Source organism: Ctenopharyngodon idella, chromosome 11 (assembly GCF_019924925.1).
Source record: "Ctenopharyngodon idella isolate HZGC_01 chromosome 11, HZGC01, whole genome shotgun sequence".
Classification (NCBI taxonomy): Eukaryota; Metazoa; Chordata; class Actinopteri; order Cypriniformes; family Xenocyprididae; genus Ctenopharyngodon; species Ctenopharyngodon idella.
In genome coordinates this window covers 2,287,310-2,302,059 of record NC_067230.1, presented here as the reverse complement: position 1 = coordinate 2,302,059, position 14,750 = coordinate 2,287,310, and the positions used below count along the sequence as shown (strand labels likewise).

The 14,750-nt window shown below is 39.1% G+C and overlaps 1 long non-coding RNA gene across 2 annotated transcripts; it reads left to right on the top strand.

Moving 5' to 3' along the window:
• The first annotated feature begins 3,315 nt into the window (after positions 1 to 3,315).
• On the top strand, positions 3,316 to 8,121 carry LOC127522201 (uncharacterized). Of its 2 annotated transcripts, none has more exons than XR_007932538.1 (5): positions 3,316 to 3,330; positions 4,640 to 5,030; positions 5,487 to 5,877; positions 6,331 to 6,721; positions 7,173 to 7,722. It is a non-coding gene; the product is annotated as an uncharacterized LOC127522201 (long non-coding RNA). The 2 variants fall into 2 exon arrangements; XR_007932537.1 differs by lacking the exon at positions 3,316 to 3,330 and adding an exon at positions 3,363 to 4,180 and having other exon boundaries at positions 7,173 to 8,121.
• The last annotated feature ends 6,629 nt before the right edge of the window (positions 8,122 to 14,750 follow it).

The window sequence follows — 14,750 nt, the reverse complement described above, 5'->3', positions numbered from 1 at the left end:
GGCATTATAAACAACATATAGCCTAAATGCAAAATCAATTTATTTAAAAGTGAAACAAACTGCATTGGGCTTTCTCTCATTCAGCACTAATCCAAATGTGTCCATATTATTCAAGATGTAGGCTAACATTTGGTTGCTAAACTTTTACTTAGTAAACAAGTTTTTGTACTTCACTCTTGTTCAGTGTCCTCGTAAAATAGCATTCTTCACGTGAGCAAAAATGTGCTTGGAATAACACCACAGTGAGGCGGTGGTCACGCTGAACTCGAGCAGTGTAATTTTCATAAGCTATATTCGGTCGACTGCATTTTATTTTGATGAACAGGCTGTAATGTCAATTTAACAATCCAACTGATAGCCTGTTGTGTGTACTCTTCTGTACACACGTGAGGCGCCGGCTTGGATTTTTTCCTTAAACAGCAGTAGGCTATAATACTCCGTCATTTATGGTTATAGATAACACATCATCATTGGAAACTTTAAAGCGTGTTTACGTTTATTTGTTAACACTTACACTTGGTTTAGACCTATTCCTTTTAAAGGCTATGATTTAGTCTGTTTTTCTCCGTTCACAGAAGCGCAACAGGTGCAATGTGACATGAACAGGCTACCATGGTATTTTTAATAGGTCACAGACACATCCCTTCAGATTTAATTTAATAAGCCTACAATTTGCATGGTATTGAGTGGAAATAAATCATGTAATCGCGCCTGCTATGTTACACATATCTGAATGATCATTTGTGACGTTCTTGAGCTGAAAACGCCAGCGAGTGAAATAGCCTAACATCCAACTTCGATAACAGAATGCAGCAGAAAAATAGTAATTACAGAGTTATGTGTGACTGTTACGCATGCTTATCACTTCCATACTAAATATACTTTATACTAAAACAAATAGGCGTAGCAGAGACCCCCAGAGATAAATGCTTCGCATGCTGAGAAATATTGCTGCTCTGTAATTGGCCAAAATGCAACGTTCGACTTTTCCGAGATCCTTTACTCTTCCCTGTGGAACCCGGAAGTTGGACCTCTGACCTACTTTCGGTACGATCTGAATTTCTGCGTTTTGAATTTTAGAATATTGAATTTGGTGTTTTGAATTTGTTATTCATGTTGAAAACTTGAAGCTGTATTTTTAAGAAGTGAATATTTGCAGTCTAAGAATTCAGAACAAAAAATATGCTGTTTGAAAATACATATGTAGAAAATTATGCCATAAAAAAAATTTCAATTTCAAATGTCCAGGATTCAAGTTTAAAAAATTAAAATTCAAATCTATATAAAATGGCACTTAATATTCAATTCTGTTAAATGACACTTGTCAATAATTCAAATTTACACAATTCAAATTCAGATCATTATGTCATATTTCTAGCTCCAAACAGCACAGCAGCTCCAGACAATCAAAACCCAGTGTACTCACATGAATAGTGGGATCAAAGCAGCCTCTGCATCTGTTTTCAGGCCTTCCCACTTAGCTCTCTCCAGCGCTGGAACTCTTTTCTAATATAAACACGGGTCCTAAAGTGTTTTGCCCAAGCATAAACCTTCATTCCAGTGATATTCTTTTGAGTTCTTTAGTATCGTGTCCCATTTCTTGTTCTGCAGTTTATTATTATTATTATTATTATATTTAAATTTAAATCCCCCTCTTGCTCGTTCTCTCTCCTCGACCTTCATACGCCCCCTAATGTTGATTGGTTAGACGTTTGTTGTTGGTATTGGCCTGACTAACTTCCAAACAGAGTATTTGAAATACTACTGAGTCCCCCTTTAATTGCTAATCTTTGAGTGATTAGCTATTTCTATATATATTTGCAGCTGGTTATATGCTTATCATGTTTGCAAAGTATTGACATCTAAATTACATTTGTGAAACACTATAATTAAAAATAATGAATTGTGGTCATTTATTTTACAAAGTAGTCACAGTATATCATTAATCAAACTTAAATTGGACTGTGGAGCTTCATTTTACTGCTTATATACCCAATAACTGCACACAAAAGACTTGAGTCTCGCTGTATCGCTCAGGCTGCACTGCAGTGTCTATTCACAGGAGCGATCCCACTACTGATCGGCACAGGGGTTTTGACCTGCTCCGTCAACGATCTGGGCCGGTTCACCCCTCCTTAGACGACCTGGCGGTCTCGGGCTCCCCCAGGAGCACCATGTCGATATCGAACTTAGTGCGGACACCCGATCGACATAGTCCACTGCAGTCCAGAACCCCTGATCTCAAGTGATCCTCCAGCCTCAGCCTCCTAGTAGTTTGGATTACAGGCACGCGCCACTGCACCCGGCGAGAGCTGTGAGAATCAGCGCTGCAACTGAAGCTAGTGCGCTCACAGCGACCTCTAGTGTATGAAAATAGGTTACATTTAGGCAGTCTGAGCGATAGCTTGTGGAGGCTAATATTTTCACAAGTGGTATATTTTCAATACTGTTAGTACAAATCTCTAAACAGATAGGCTAATCAAAAACTCAGTTTTTCAACACTTTTAAGCAAACTGTCATTTGACTAAGTACAATAGGCCTACATAAGCAAACTTTTTCACCACACCTAAAATTTTCATTTAGACACTTTTCATTTAAAGTAATGTAACTGTCTTTCATAATGCCATTACATAGGAGTTTAAATTTTTCATCTGTTCTCATTCATTTGAATATATCTGACAATTTTAATACAATGAATTAAGAATGGTTAATCAATTGATTATTTCAACTGGTTTGATTATTAAACGTTTGTATTAGCTACATGTTTGTTTGTAAAGTATCAACATATGATTTAAATGTGTGAAACAGGATAACCAAACATAATGAATTCCCCTGGTTCAGCCTAAACAATCAGTAAATATATGACCACTTAATTTACAACCAACAATGCTTGGTTTTATGTTCAGTTTATAAAGCTCACATAATTGTGCACACAAAAGTCTGAGTCTCGCTGTATCGCTCAGGCTGCACTGCAGTGTCTATTCACAGGTGCGATTCCACTACTGATCGGCACGGGGGTTTTGACCTGCTCCGTCTCCGACCTGGGCCGGTTCACACCTCCTTAGACGACCTGGTGGTCCCGGGCTCCCCCAGGAGCACCATATCGATACCGAACTTAGTGCGGACACCCGATCGACATAGTCCACTGCAGCCCAGAACCCCTGAACTCAAGCGATCCTCCAGCCTCAGCCTCCCAGTAACTTGGATTACAGGCGCGCGCCACTGCACCCGGCGAGAGCTGTGAGAATCAGCGCTGCTACTGAATCTAGTGCGCTCACAGCGACCTCTAGTGTGACATAAAATCGTTTTGCAATTGGTTGCTATCATGTGGTAAGCTACATTTTCTTCCAAAAATGCTTCTTTCTTTCTTTCTTTTTTTTTTTTTTTTTAAATCATGCAAGTTGATTTAGCACAATACACAAAATCACGCAATAACTGTCTAACCACATATAGTCTTAATTTGCATCTAGAAATAACTTTTATCTAATGCCTTTCATAATGCACACCAAGAGTATTTCATTCATCTCAATAAATCTGACAATTTTTAATCCATCTGATCTTAATGTTAACCTTTGAATCATTCACTATTTCTATATATATTTGCAGTTTGTTATGCTTATTATGTTTGCAAAGTATTGACATCTTTACATTCGTGAAACACTATAATTAAAAACAATGTTATAATTGTTGTAATTTATTTTACAGAGTTAGTCACAGTATACAATTTATTAAACTTAAATTGGACAATAGACCTTTCTTTTTTTGCTTCTTTATGTTGCTGCTGAAAAGTCTGAGTCTCGCTGTATCGCTCAGGCTGCACTGCAGTGTCTATTCACAGGCGCGATCCCACTACTGATCGGCACGGGGGCTTTGACCTGCTCCGTCTCCGACCTGGGCCGGTTCACCCCTCCTTAGACGACCTGGTGGTCCCGGGCTCCCCCAGGAGCACCATATCGATACCGAACTTAGCGCGGACACCCGATCGACATAGTCCACTGCAGCCCAGAACCCCTGAACTCAAGCGATCCTCCAGCCTCAGCCTCCCATTAACTTGGATTACAGGCGCGCGCCACTGCACCCGGCGAGAGCTGCGAGAATCAGCGCTGCTACTGAATCTAGTGCGCTCACAGCGACCGCTAGTGTGACATAAAATCGTTTTGCAATTGGTTGCTATCATGTGGTAAGCTACATTTTCTTCCAAAAATGCTTCTTTCTTTCTTTCTTTTTTTCTTTTTTTAAGTCATGCAAGTTGATTTAGCACAATACACAAAATCACGCAATAACTGTCTAACCACATATAGTCTTAATTTGCATCTAGAAATAACTTTTATCTAATGCCTTTCATAATGCACACCCAGAGTATTTCATTCATCTCAATAAATCTGACAATTTTTAATCCATCTGATCTTAATGTTAACCTTTGAATCATTCACTATTTCTATATATATATTTGCAGTTTGTTATGCTTATTATGTTTGCAAAGTATTGACATCTTTACATTCGTGAAACACTATAATTAAAAACAATGTTATAATTGTTGTAATTTATTTTACAGAGTTAGTCACAGTATACAATTTATTAAACTTAAATTGGACAATAGACCTTTCTTTTTTTGCTTCTTTATGTTGCTGCTGAAAAGACTGGGTCTCGCTGTATCGCTCAGGCTGCACTGCAGTGTCTATTCACAGGCGCGATCCCACTACTGATCGGCACGGGGGCTTTGACCTGCTCCGTCTCCGACCTGGGCCGGTTCACCCCTCCTTAGACGACCTGGTGGTCCCGGGCTCCCCCAGGAGCACCATATCGATACCGAACTTAGCGCGGACACCCGATCGACATAGTCCACTGCAGCCCAGAACCCCTGAGCTCAAGTGATCCTCCAGCCTCAGCCTCCCATTAACTTGGATTACAGGCGCGCGCCACTGCACCCGGCGAGAGCTGTGAGAATCAGCGCTGCTACTGAATCTAGTGCTCTCACAGCGACCTCTAGTGTGACATAAAATCGTTTTGCAATTGGTTGCTATCATGTGGTAAGCTACATTTTCTTCCAAAAATGCTTTTCTTTCTTTCTTTCTTTTTTTTTTTTTAAATCATGCAAGTTGATTTAGCACAATACACAAAATCACGCAATAACTGTCTAACCACATATAGTCTTAATTTGCATCTAGAAATAACTTTTATCTAATGCCTTTCATAATGCACACCAAGAGTATTTCATTCATCTCAATAAATCTGACAATTTTTAATCCATCTGATCTTAATGTTAACCTTTGAATCATTCACTATTTCTATATATATTTGCAGTTTGTTATGCTTATTATGTTTGCAAAGTATTGACATCTTTACATTCGTGAAACACTATAATTAAAAACAATGTTATAATTGTTGTAATTTATTTTACAGAGTTAGTCACAGTATACAATTTATTAAACTTAAATTGGACAATAGACCTTTCTTTTGTGCTTCTTTATGTTGCTGCTGAAAAGACTGGGTCTCGCTGTATCGCTCAGGCTGCACTGCAGTGTCTATTCACAGGCGCGATCCCACTACTGATCGGCACGGGGGCTTTGACCTGCTCCGTCTCCGACCTGGGCCGGTTCACCCCTCCTTAGACGACCTGGTGGTCCCGGGCTCCCCCAGGAGCACCATATCGATACCGAACTTAGCGCGGACACCCGATCGACATAGTCCACTGCAGCCCAGAACCCCTGAACTCAAGCGATCCTCCAGCCTCAGCCTCCCATTAACTTGGATTACAGGCGCGCGCCACTGCACCCGGCGAGAGCTGCGAGAATCAGCGCTGCTACCGAATCTAGTGCTCTCACAGCGACCTCTAGTGTGACATAAAATCGTTTTGCAATTGGTTGCTATCATGTGGTAAGCTACATTTTCTTCCAAAAATGCTTTTCTTTCTTTCTTTTTTTTTTTTTAAATCATGCAAGTTGATTTAGCACAATACACAAAATCACGCAATAACTGTCTAACCACATATAGTCTTAATTTGCATCTAGAAATAACTTTTATCTAATGCCTTTCATAATGCACACCCAGAGTATTTCATTCATCTCAATAAATCTGACAATTTTTAATCCATCTGATCTTAATGTTAACCTTTGAATCATTCACTATTTCTATATATATTTGCAGTTTGTTATGTTTATTATGTTTGCAAAGTATTGACATCTTTACATTCGTGAAACACTATAATTAAAAACAATGTTATAATTGTTGTAATTTATTTTACAGAGTTAGTCACAGTATACAATTTATTAAACTTAAATTGGACAATAGACCTTTCTTTTTTTGCTTCTTTATGTTGCTGCTGAAAAGACTGGGTCTCGCTGTATCGCTCAGGCTGCACTGCAGTGTCTATTCACAGGCGCGATCCCACTACTGATCGGCACGGGGGCTTTGACCTGCTCCGTCTCCGACCTGGGCCGGTTCACCCCTCCTTAGACGACCTGGTGGTCCCGGGCTCCCCCAGGAGCACCATATCGATACCGAACTTAGCGCGGACACCCGATCGACATAGTCCACTGCAGCCCAGAACCCCTGAACTCAAGCGATCCTCCAGCCTCAGCCTCTCATTAACTTGGATTACAGGCGCGCGCCACTGCACCCGGCGAGAGCTGCGAGAATCAGCGCTGCTACTGAATCTAGTGCTCTCACAGCGACCTCTAGTGTGACATAAAATCGTTTTGCAATTGGTTGCTATCATGTGGTAAGCTACATTTTCTTCCAAAAATGCTTTTCTTTCTTTCTTTTTTTTTTTTAAATCATGCAAGTTGATTTAGCACAATACACAAAATCACGCAATAACTGTCTAACCACATATAGTCTTAATTTGCATCTAGAAATAACTTTTATCTAATGCCTTTCATAATGCACACCAAGAGTATTTCATTCATCTCAATAAATCTGACAATTTTTAATCCATCTGATCTTAATGTTAACCTTTGAATCATTCACTATTTCTATATATATTTGCAGTTTGTTATGCTTATTATGTTTGCAAAGTATTGACATCTTTACATTCGTGAAACACTATAATTAAAAACAATGTTATAATTGTTGTAATTTATTTTACAGAGTTAGTCACAGTATACAATTTATTAAACTTAAATTGGACAATAGACCTTTCTTTTGTGCTTCTTTATGTTGCTGCTGAAAAGACTGGGTCTCGCTGTATCGCTCAGGCTGCACTGCAGTGTCTATTCACAGGCGCGATCCCACTACTGATCGGCACGGGGGTTTTGACCTGCTCCGTCTCCGACCTGGGCCGGTTCACCCCTCCTTAGACGACCTGGTGGTCCCGGGCTCCCCCAGGAGCACCATATTGATACCGAACTCAGTGCGGACACCCGATCAACATAGTCCACTGCAGCCCAGAACCCCTGAGCTCAAGTGATCCTCCAGCCTCAGCCTCCCATTAACTTGGATTACAGGCGCGCGCCACTGCACCCGGCGAGAGCTGTGAGAATCAGCGCTGCTACTGAATCTAGTGCGCTCACAGCGACCTCTAGTGTGACGTAAAAGGGTTTTGCAATATCTTTACTTTTGTTTACTTTTGTCTGTTTGTTGCTTAGGTTTATTAATATTAACTGTAACCCCTGTTCTATTCCTCTATGCATCATGGATACCTGTGCTCATGTTTGTTGTTCTTCAATAAAACAAACAATAAACAGATTTAACATGGGTTTTCTTGTTCTAAAAGTTTTTTTTAATACTATACAGTCTAAAAGTTAATATAAAGGGTAATTTGTTATAGATTTAGTAGATTTTAATTTGCTTTTTGGAAAAAAAGACAGATGGTTTGTCACTGTAACACAAGATATGGTATGAATTAGTTTTTGTCAGGATATTTCTAATTTGTAAAATCAGTTGTTTATTTTGATATGGGTGTGTGTAGGCTAACTTTTAAAACTTTTTTAAAAACACTTGTGATCTATAACATGTTCTCTGGATATATGTCAACAACTTTTTTTATGAAAAAAAGACATGAGAATGATTTTTGTTCTTTAATTTTGCTGTATCATCAGTAAATGTTAAAGTGTATAATATGTGTTTGAGGTGAAGTGCTTTCATGTATGAAATTGCAATGTTTTCTCTCACAACATTTATTTATGATGCACTGAAAAAAGGCCCTATATACAGTCTCAAACTGCTATTTTGATCAAAATAAAAAAACTTGTCATCTTTTACAACCGTCTGTCTCCCAGTGGTTTAGCATTAAGTGATACATTTACAACAAAACAAAAGAAAATATAATGACTTTATCTCCGAAATAATTTTTGTCTTGCATTACATAATGAAATTGGATGAGCTAATCAGTGCTGATTCATTTTCTGCTAATTCTTTTTCGTAAATCGGAACTGAAATAGCTTACCCCCAACACTGCACATTTTTGATGTCTCTCTCTTATCTAACACACATTTGAGGTCCTGGGGTGCTTCTCATTTCTTATTTGTGCATCCTCGTTTCCTTTCCTTGCTCCCTTTCCTTGCGTCTCAGCTTCACTCCCCGTAGGATGTGAGGGTAGGATGCAAGGAAAGAAAACAAGTACAGAAGAATCAAAAGAAATGTTATTGGAATGTTTTTGATCCCTTGATCGTCACTTTACAGCATCTTCAGCTGCGCTCGAGGGATCTGCCCTTATGTTGTTAAAGTTTGGTTATTTACAGCTTTTTTCAACTGCTTACACACAAAATCCTTACTTGTCGCACAATTTCTGAAACCTGAAGCTCAAACACCAGAACCACACACCAGATCTGCAAAACCATACACTAATTCTTGGCCTTTGACTCAGTTTTCAATTTCATAAAACACTTTTTGCAAAACACAACACACAATTTTCTAAGTAACACACAAAAATCTAACAGGAAGTATCTTGATTTCCTTTTTCAAACACAACCATTGTTTCTGTCCAACAAGGGTTGATGTATTTCTTTTGTTTCGCATTGTGTAATATTGCTTTCACAACCAATGCTTACAGTAAAAAATAAATTGTTTGGTTTAAATCTTGCTTTCGTGTTTACTGTGATTTTTTCAACATCTCTCTGCCAATTACTTTCAATCTTGTACAGAAATGTACATAGAAGCTCATGAAAGAAGAGCTTTTGGTTTTAAATAACTGTGTGTATGATATATGCAAAAATAGAATATTATGGCAAAGGTGTTTGCAACGTAAGACAAATGTTTGCTTTTGAGATGTGTTTATTTTAAATGCAGTGCTTCATTTTGCAAGAGATGTGAGGCATTTTGCATTTTGTGTGTGCAATTCTTGGGTTTGTGTGTAAAGTTTTGAAAATGTGTGTAAGCAGTTGAAAAAAAAACTAAATGAAAAGTCTAACTGAAAATTTTAGGTGTGGTGAAAAAGTGTGCTTGTGTAGCCTATCTGTTTGGAGATTTGTACTAACAGTATTGAAAATGTACCACTTGTGAAAATATTAGCCTCCACAAGCTATCGTTCACCCAGCCTAATTGTAACCTAAATATTTTCATACACTAGAGGTCGCTGTGAGCGCACTAGATTCAGTAGCAGCGCTGATTTGCGCAGCTTTTGCCGGGTGCAGTGGCGCGCGCCTGTAATCCAAGCTACTGGGAGGCTGAGGCTGGAGGATCACTTGAGTTCAGGGGTTCTGGGCTGCAGTGGACTATGTCGATCGGGTGTCTGCACTAAGTTCGGTATCGATATGGTGCTCCTGGGGGAGCTTGGGACCACCAGGTCGTCTAACGGAGGGGTGAACCGGCCCAGGTCGGAGACGGAGCAGGTCAAAACCCCCGTGCCGATCAGTAGTGGGATCGTGCCTGTGAATAGACACTGCAGTGCAGCCTGAGCGATACAGCGAGACTCAGTCTTTTGTGTGCACAGTTATGTGAGCTTTATAAACTGAACATAAAACCAAGCATTGTTGGTTGTAAATTAAGCGGTCATATACAGGTGCTGGTCATATAATTAGAATATCATCAAAAAGTTCATTTTTTTATTATAAATTATTTTAAAAAATGAAACTTTCATATATTCTAGATTCCCTACATGTAAAGTAAAACATTTCAAAAGTTTTTTTTTTTTAATTTTGATGATTAGAGCGTACAGCTCATGAAAGTCCAAAATCCAGTATTTCAAAATATTAGAATATTTCCTAAGATCAATCAAAAAATGGATTTGCAAAACAGAAAAGTTCAAGTTCTTTAAAGTATGTTCTTTTGTGCACTCAATACTTGATCGGCAGGACATATTACAGCAAATGACTTGCTCCTAGCACAAATTACAGCATCAGTGAAGTGTGGCATGGAAGTGATCAGCCTGTGGCACTGCTGAGGCACTATTGAGCCTTCAGATCATCTGTATATTGTTGGATCGACTGTTTCTCATCTTTCTCTTGAAAATATCCCATAGATTCAGGTCAGGCATATTGGCTGGCCAATAAAGCACAGTAATATCATGCTCAGCAAACCACTTGGAAGTGGTTTTTGCACTGTGGGCAGGTGCTAAAGTCCTGCTGGAAAAGGAAATCAGCATCTCCATAAAGCTTGTCAGCAGATGGAAGCATAAAGTGCTCCAAAATCTCCTGGAAGATGGCTGCATTGACTTTGCATTTGATAAAACACAATGGACCAACACCAGCAGACGTCACGGCCCCCCCAAATCATTATTGACTTCAGAAACTTCACACTAGACTTCAAGCAGCTTGGATTCTGTGCCTCTCCAGTCTTCCTTCATACTCTGGGACCATGATTTCAACATGAAATGCAAAATTTACTTTTATCTGAAAAGAGGACTTTCGACCACTGTTCACTGTCCAGTTCTTTTTCTCCTTAGCCCAGGTAAGATGCTTCTGACATTGTTTCTGTTTCAGAAGTGGCTTGGTAGTCCTTTTCCTGAAGATGTCTGAGTGTGGTGACTCTTGATGCGCTGACTCCGGCTTCATTCTACTCATTGTGAAGCTCTCCCAAGTGTTTGAATTGGCTTTACTTGACAGTATTCTCAAGCTTGCGGTCATCCCTGTTGCTTGTGCACCTTTGCCTACCCAATTTCTTCCTTCCAGTCAACTTTGCATTTAATATGCTTTGATATACACTCTGTAAACAGCCACCCCATTCAGTAATGACCTTCTGTGACTTACTCTCTTTGTGGAGGGTGTCAATGATTGTCTCCTGGACCATTGCCAAGTCAGCAGTCTTCCCCATTAGTGTGGTTTCAAAGAACAAAAGATACCCGGAATTTATACTGTAGGGATGGTCATTTAATGAAACTCAAATGTAAATATTCTAATATTTTGAGATACTGGATTTTGGACTTTCATGAGCTGTACGCTCTAATCAACAAATTAAAAAAAAAAAAAAAAACTTTTGAAATGTTTTACTTTACATGTAGGGAATCTAGAATATATGAAAGTTTCATTTTTTAAAATAATTTACAATAAAAAAATGAACTTTTTCACGATATTCTAATTATATGACCAGCACCTGTATTTACTGATTGTTTAGGCTAAACCAGGGGAATTCATTATTTTTGGTTATCCTGTTTCACACATTTAATTCATATATTGATACTTTACAAACAAACTTGTAGCTTATACAAACGTTTGATAATCAAACCAGTTGAAATAATCAATTGATTAACCATTCTTAATTCATTGTATTAAAATTGTCAGATATATTCAAATGAATGAGAACAGATGAAAAATTAAAACTCTTATGTAATGGCATTATGAAAGAAGTTACATTACTTTAAATGAAAAGTGTCTAAATGAAAATTTTAGATGTGGTGAAAAAGTGTGCTTATGTAGGCCTATTGTACTTAGTCACATGACAGTTTGCTTAAAAGTGTTGAAAAACTGAATTTTTGATTAGCCTATCTGTTTGGAGACTTGTACTAACAGTATTGAACATGTACCACTTGTGAAAATATTAGCCTCCATAAGCTATCGCTCACACTGCCTAATTGTAACCTAAATATTTTCGTACACTAGAGGTCGCTGTGAGCGCACTAGATTCAGTAGCAGCGCTGATTCGCGCAGCTCTCGCCGGGTGCAGTGGCGCGCTCCTGTAATCCAAGCTACTGGGAGGCTGAGGCTGGAGGATCGCTTGAGTTCAGGGGTTCTGGGCTGCAGTGGACTATGGCGATCGGGTGTCCGCACTAAGTTCGGTATCGATATGGTGCTCCTAGGGGAGCCCGGGGCCACCAGGTCGTCTAAGGAGGGGTGAACCGGCCCAGGTCGGAGACGGAGCAGGTCAAAGCCCCCGTGCCGATCAGTAGTGGGATCGCGCCTGTGAATAGACACTGCAGTGCAGCCTGAGCGATACAGCGAGACTCAGACTTTTGTGTGTAAATTTATTCAACGAGCTTTATAAGCTGAACATAAAACAAAGCATTGTTGATAATAAATTAAAGCTTTTTAGGTGTGGTGAAAAAGCGTGATTTTGTGTAGGCCCATTGTGAGCTACCTAGTCAAATGACAGTAGCCTATGCTTAAAAATGTTGAAAAACTGAATTTTTGATAATCTGTTTGGAGATTCGTACTAACAGTATTGAAAATGTAGCCTACCACTTGTGAAACTGTCGTTCCTAATTATAGCACAATCATCTGTTTTCATACACTAGAGGGCGCTGTGAACGCACTAGATTCAGCAGCAGGGTCATTCTACTGAAACGTCCACTTTTGGTATGGCAAGATTTCTTAAAATGTATTTCTTTTTCTAACATTTAAACTTAGACCACATTATTAGATTACCTTTTGACTTTATGAATACACATAAATGACAGCTTAATGATTTATTTTTTATTTATTTATTTATTTTGTGTGTGCATTTATTTAAAGACCGCATGTGCCCTTTTTTTGTCACTGGTGTTAACTTACTTCTCTGGAAATTTTTAAAGTTTTTATGAAATATTATTTTTAAATTTTTTCACCACATGCAGTCAGAGTTACAGAAAAATAATGATAATGCAAAAAAAAAAGGAGATTACGTGTTATTTTAATCAGGTTTGTTAAAAGTGTGATTGAATAATGTTAGTTAATTTGCGCAACAATGTATTTGCTATAACAATGAAAATATTTGAAAAACAGTTATAAACAAGTAATGATGCAATCCTTTAAATCTTAATTCTTGAGTGTAGCAGAATTCAATGGATTATCATGTCACATATGACACATTTTATTTAATGTGACAGAAAAAAACAGTAACACCAGTGATACAATGAATCACCAGTGACATACATAAGACCAAAGATCCTTATTCTTCAACTATATTTAAGCACATGAGACTAAGTTGTTACGTTTAGTATATAATAAAAGACTTATCATTGACACTAAGTGAAAGCAGTCAGTAAAAGATCATAAACAACATTTAAAAATGTAAAATACACTGTCTGTAAAGTCGCTGCTTCTCAGCTGCACTCAATTTAGCCATTTACCCTCAATTTAGCCATACCTGACCAAAGGAGGATTAACAATGAGAAAGAAAACTTAGAATCACATAATCTTAGTGCTATTTTATGCAAAAGAACTAAATGAATAGCTTTGAATAAAGTTTATCTATAAATGGGAGTCACTGCTGTTACTGATCTTTACTGATGTTACCCATAAAAAGGTGACACCAGTGACAATTTTGATGAAAAATGCATTTTACAAAATGGCTGCTGCAAATGATCAAACCACATGTCATTGTATACTCACTAAATTAAGTAGTTTAATCCATTTGTATTCTATTTTTTTTTTTTTTTTATTCCCTAACAATAAAGTAGGTCATACCAGTGAGTTCAACTAAAAGCTTCATATGAAATTATGATTTTCTGATTAAAATTTCTGATAACTGAAAAGAGACAGTGGACTTGGCGGAGGATTGCAATGGATTCCTCCTGCAGTGTTCACTGGCCCTGGAGATGCAGCCGCGTCTATACACCACCGACCGTGCCAAGATAGCATTTATTATATCCCAGTTGAACGGGCGAGCGCTCCAATGGGCAGAAACCATTTGGTCACATGCCTGACCTGTGACCCAGTCTTTAGATAACTTCATCACCCATTTCAAGGAGGTTTTCGGCAGACCAGCAGGGGATTCATCTGTGGGTGAGCAACTCTATCATCTCCGACAAGGTTCAATGTCTGTTAATGATTATGCCCTCAAGTTTAGAACCCTCACTGCTGCAAGTGGATGGAATGAGCGCTTGCTTCTCACCACCTATCGACAAGGACTGGATCCCAGGGTGCGGCTGCATCTCGCTACATACGAGGACACCATCAGGCTTGAACGCTTCATCCAGTTATCCATCAGATTCGCTTCTCGTATGCAGTCATGTCTGGATGAACACCAGGGCCAGTCGCTATTCTCTCCATCATTCCGCCAGCCAGAGTCCATTAGCCCTTCAGAACCAGACCTCGAACCCATGCAAGTGGAAAACAATAGGCTGTTTGCTGAGTGGCAGAGGCGGCTGACCCAGGGCTTATGTTTATACTGTGGTGCAGCAGGGCATGTCATCTCCACATGCCCTATTCCTTCTCCTCGTTCAATGGTGAGTGCTATCAAACCCTCTATAGTGAATATGAAACCACTCACTACCATTGTAATGCTTACTGCTGCCTATGTCTCTATTTCAGTCAATGCCCTCCTTGATTCCGGGTCAGCCGGTAACTTCATCTCTGGTGCCGTCTGCCGCCAGCTCAAGCTCAAGGCCACCGCCACACTGACCATCTACCAGGTCCAATCAGTAATGGGAAGACCACTCAGCCGTAAACAAGTACGCT